This window comes from Mustela lutreola, chromosome 3 (assembly GCF_030435805.1).
Source record: "Mustela lutreola isolate mMusLut2 chromosome 3, mMusLut2.pri, whole genome shotgun sequence".
NCBI lineage: Eukaryota > Metazoa > Chordata > Mammalia > Carnivora > Mustelidae > Mustela > Mustela lutreola.
Genome location: NC_081292.1, coordinates 67,567,633 through 67,573,300, shown reverse-complemented (window position 1 = coordinate 67,573,300; position 5,668 = coordinate 67,567,633).

Sequence of the window (5,668 nt, the reverse complement as noted above, 5' to 3'; positions counted from 1 at the left end):
TTGGCCCTGTCTTCCTATTTACTCCACAGATATTATGTCAGCTTTTTTGCATTTTTATAAAATTGTATTTATGATATTGATTAAGCTGTTTTCTATTAAAACAATTAAAATAATCTGGCTTCTAATGAGCATGCATATCAATGATGATTCACCCAAAAATGCTTAAATGCAAAAATGCATTAGCAAATCCAGGGGGTTGATATGTTTAGAGTTGCTTTAATTATTGGTGTCTTTAAGAAGATTCTGTGGAAAAGCTGAGTCATACTCCCTTCTCCAATGTGCCTCCATGCCCTGGAATAAGCCTCCCTTTTTCTTAGGTTAGGGTATCTCTTCCCTCAATGAGCTCAATCAAAAGCTAATTCAATCCTTTCCACGTCTCATTTAGCAAGACTACAGACCGCTCCCTGGGTCCTAGGGATCAATGCTAGTGGTCTCAAATTGGTAGCCCCTGCGGCAAATTTCCTTGATAGATGTGGCTCATTTGGCCTGCACGGTGTTTTAAGAAAACCTGAATTTGTTCCTAGCATTTTGCAGTTATGCCATTTCACATTAAAATGTATATTGTGAGCTTTTTTTTTTTTTTTAAGATTTTTTTATTATTTGAGAAAGAGAGAGAGCACACCAGAGGGAGCAGAGAGGGGATATGGTTAGAGGGAGAAGCAAACTCCCTGCTGAGCAGGGAGCCAGAGGAGGGACTTGAACCAAAGGCAGTCATTCAACCAACTGAGCCATCCAGGCGCCCATATTGCTAGCTTTTATAGAAAAAGTAATAGATCTGGCAACATTGGGCCCATGTGCTAACATAGCAACAGCTGGTAGCAGCCATCAGCTGTCCCTTTAAAGAGGGCAGACACCTCTTTCATCTCATGAAGACTGCCAGTCAGTTACCATTTATCATCTCACTTTCACCTCTTCTGACACTTAGGTGCCTTCTCTCAGGTGCCTTCCTGGTGCTTTAGGCATTTAGTCTACACCTAGTCCTTGCTGCCTTTCATCCAGCACCACCCATTGACATGGAAGGCTCTGTGGTGCTTTAGAAAGACCATGGGCTTCAAAACAAATGGACTCATTTCTGCCACTTACCTGCTATATGACCTGGATAGGGTTATTTCACCTCTTTGAATTTCTGTTCCTTTATCTATATAAAAAAAGGGGGGTGGATAATGATGGTGTGGTTCTGTGGATTAAAGGCAATAATGGGAGCACCTGGGTGGCTCAGTCGGTCAATCTTGATTTTGGCTCAAGTCATGGTCTCAGAGTCGTGAAACTGAGCCCTTCATTGGACTCCACACCCAGTGGGGAATCTGAGATTCACTCTCCCCCTCTCCATCTGCCCTTTCTCCCCACATCACGTGCATGTGCAAGTGCTTGCTCTCTCTCTAAAATAAATAAATCTCAAAAAAATAAAGGCAAAAATGTACATAATGTGCTTCTGAGAGAGCCAAGAAGAGGTAGGAAATACTCAGTGAGTTTGGCCTACCTCCTTTGAGCACCTCTGAGCTTACCTCTCAGGAGATGACAGGGCTACTCCTGTAAGCCTCTAGCATGGTCAGTTCATAACTAATTCGTATGATACTCTCAGATGATACTATGATACTCTAGGTACAAATAAAAATATAAGAAACTAGGGACACCTGGCTGGCTCAGTTGGTAGAGCATGTGATTCTTGATCTTGGGGTCATGAGTTTGAGCCTCATGTGGGGTACAGAATTTAGTGAAAAAATAAAATTTTTAAAAATTATAAATAAGTAAAATATAAGAGACCAGATAGTACTTAGGTAAAATTTATATTCTGTAATTGTCATCTGTCATCATTGAGGAACCATAATAGGTTAAGTTGTTAGCCAACAGCAACTTCTATTGCTTGGAGAATAATCCTATGACATGTTAAATTGATCTCTTGCAACTAGAAAGAAAACAAAAATGAAAACATTTGTGAGTTGGCATGTTTTCTATAATGGGCGGGGGGGGGGGAACAATTCTCTATATGCCGTACTTGCTCTCCACTGTAACTTGTACAGTTCCTGATTTATCTATATACCTATCTTGCTTTTTATATGTTGCTGTAGCAAATTACCACATACTTAGAGACTTAAAACAACACAAATGTGTTATAGCTCTCTAGGTTTGAACTCTGACATTGGTGGCACTGAGCTAAAATCAGTGTGTCAGCAGGGCTGCACTTTTTTTGCCCTTTCCAACTTCTAGAGGCCACCCACATTCCATGGCTCTAGGCCCCTTTCTCCACCTTCGAAGCCAGCAATGTTGTATCCCTCCAGCCATCCGTCCATAGTGACATCTTTTTCTCTAACTCTTCTTTTGCCTTCGTCCTTTTCACTTTTAAAGATTCTTGTGATCACCTTAGACCCACTCAGAAAATCCAGAATATTCTTCCTATCTTAAGGCCAACTGAGTGGCAACCTTAATTCTTTTTTAAAATTAATTTTTATAAATTGAGATATAATTAACATATGACATCATATTATTTTCAGGTGTTCAGCATAATGATTCGATATCTGTATATACTGCTAAGTGATCACCGCAAGTCTAGTTTAACATCCACCACCACACATAGTTATAATGTCTTTTTTGTTATAGAAATTTGAAGATCTAATCTCTTAGCAACTTTCAGATATACAATACAACATTATTAACTATAGTTACCATACTGTGCATTACATCCCATGACTTATTTATTTTATAACTGGAAACATGTACCTTTTGGCCAACTGCACTCATTTTACCTAACCCCCTCCCCACCCAACACTGCTTCTGGCAGCCACCAATCTATTCTCTGTTAATCTGAGTTCATTTTTGTTTTGTTTTAGATTCCATACACAAGTAAAAATCTGTAGTATTTGTCATTTCTTGTGTGACTTAATTCACTTAGCATAATGGCCTCAAAGTCCATCCGTACTGTCCACAAAATTCTTTGCCATGTAATGTAACATACTTAGTTTAAGGTTCCAGGGAGTAGAACGTGGGTATCTTTTGGAGGCCATCATTCTGCCTACCATAATAAGTAGGTACATCACTATGAATTTTATCTTACCTAATCTTCACAACAACCTTATGAAGTAGGAACTAAGTTTACAAATTAGAAAACATAGGAAATGTGCTTCGGTCCAGAGCCTGTAAGCAGCAGTGAGATTCAAACTCAGAAATATTTTCCTCTAAAGCCATGTGCTTAGTCAGTACACTATACTGAAATTTGTTCAAATGGTATTTTCTATTCTCTTTTTTAATTAAAAAAATTTGCAAAGATTTTATTTATTTATTCATTTATTTGACAGGGGGAGGTGGGGGGGGGCAGAGGTAGAGAATCTCAAGCAGACTCCACACTGAACATAGAGCCCAAGGTGGAGCTCCATCCCACGACCCCAAGATCATGATCAGAAACGAAATCAAGAGTTGGATGTTTAACTGACTGAGCCACCCAGGTGCCCCTCTATTTTCTGTGAAAATGATTATTATAGTGAAAATTGGATTTTGGTGGGGCAGTGGGTTAGCCCAAGGAGTATATACGTATCCATTAAAATTCAAATAAAAATATTGTCTCTATTGCCTTAATGCGCTGCTTATATTTTTCTAAATTGAATTTTATATTATCACAGACTTTTGCAACTAAGTCTGACTTTTCATACCATGCCCTAAAATGTTGATACCACTTGCTTTTAAAAAGTCAAACAGATATAGTTTCCTCCAAAGGCTGTGAGCTTTGACTTTGCTTATTTGCAGAGTTTAAATGGGACCCCAGGTAGTTACATGACTCAGTTTCTTGCTGTGAGTACCTCACATCAGTTTGTCTTTTTTAATTTAGGGAAATGGTATGGGATTCCATTGTAGGAGTTTAATTTCTATCATCTTAACAGTTTTTTCTTCATTTTTCATGATTGTTTCCTAATGCAAATAACTAGCAATTAAAACTAATTTACCCCAGTCATGAGTTGAAATTATAAGTAATGAGATAAAATTTTAAAGAGGTGGTTGAAGCCAAATAGCATGCTTGTAAAACTTTCAAACAGTATGACTTGAAGAAACACACCACACAAAAGTGGTGAGGTAGTTAAATTGGCAATGTACCGAGGAATACATTCCCTAGTGAATGTAGCACTCCACATAGCAAAAGGGAAAAATTAGCGTGTTTTTCTCATTTTCTGTCAAGGATATAAAAACCCCCTGAAAACACAATGCATGTTTGTACCTTGAACCTTCCTTCTGTCTTAACACTGTGCTTTGAATAGGAAATATTTATTGAATCAGTGAAATTTATATTTACATACGATTGCATAAAAAGCACCTTGTAGATATCTAGAAGAGAAAATAAGTCATAAATGGTTTATTTAAGCTACATAAAAAAACCAAGTGGATATTCGAATGACCAGTTTCAAGTTCAAATCCCAGTCTACAGCAAATCGTTATCTAGGCCAAGGGCTAGGAGTGGAAGTAAGGGAAGGAGCTGAGAAACAGGTGATTCTGTGAAGGTTAGTTGTGGGACCAGTTCTTTACTACATGTTTCATAAATTATTTTAAACTACTCTTTGGGGGTGGGAATAATTTTTTTTTTTTTTTTTTTTTTAAAGATTTTATTTATGTATTTGACAGAGAGAGATGACAAGCAGGCAGAGAGGCAGGCAGAGAGAGAGGAGGAAGCAGGCTCCCTGCCGAGCAGAGAGCCCGATGCGGGGCTCGATCCCAGGACCCTGGGATCATGACCTGAGCCGAAGGCAGCGGCTTAACCCACTGAGCCACCCAGGCGCCCCGGGAATAATATTTTTAATTTCTACCTCTCTTAGCCTAGCACAGTATCTGGCATACACTAGGTAGTCAACAAATAGTTACTGAATGAAGAGGAAAGAGAACAAAAGGCATTAAATTCTCAGACGACACCAAACCAGAATGCACATATGTATAAATTATGTATTCGTGATCTCCTATTCTAATATATTGTACACATTGTAAAACAGAACTCTAAATTTAAAAACATGAAATAATCAATATACTTTAAATAATTTAATGGCATTTTTTCAAGAGTATAAAAGCCTTTCTGCTTTCATTTGATGCTTTATTATTTGGTACTTTATTACTTTGTTAAAATCTTGGCTTAACACTTTGTGATATAGTGAGTTAAAGATCTGGTTCTGGGTTTAGTTTATTCTGATATTACATTTTAATAGCTGATACCCAAAAAGATATTTAGATTTAAATTGAAGAAATACATTGTTGTTGGCTATATCTATTAAAGTATTCATTTTCTTCTTCAGTCTCATCAACCACTTCTGCAAAGGTTTTTGTTGGAGTCTTAATAGTAAATACCCATTTTCTCTGTTATCAATGAGCAATTCTTGAAAACTAATTTAAAGGCATTGCACTTTAATTAGTTTAAGGCCCACTGAAATTATTTGGAAAGTATTTAAAGAAATAAAAAATTGTGTTTCCAAAATTTTTAAGTATGCATATATGAGAGTTTTAAAAGGACACACACACAAACTGGTTTTTTTGCAGCAAAATTACACACTGACAGAAATATTTCTAAACATAATTTTCAAACATTCTCTCCAAAGTGTTTCTTTCAAAGCACATGCACACTTAAAAGAGAGAGTGGATGGAATTACTCTCTCATGCAATGTTAAAACTTCCCCCCCCTTTTTTTTTAAAGATTTTATTT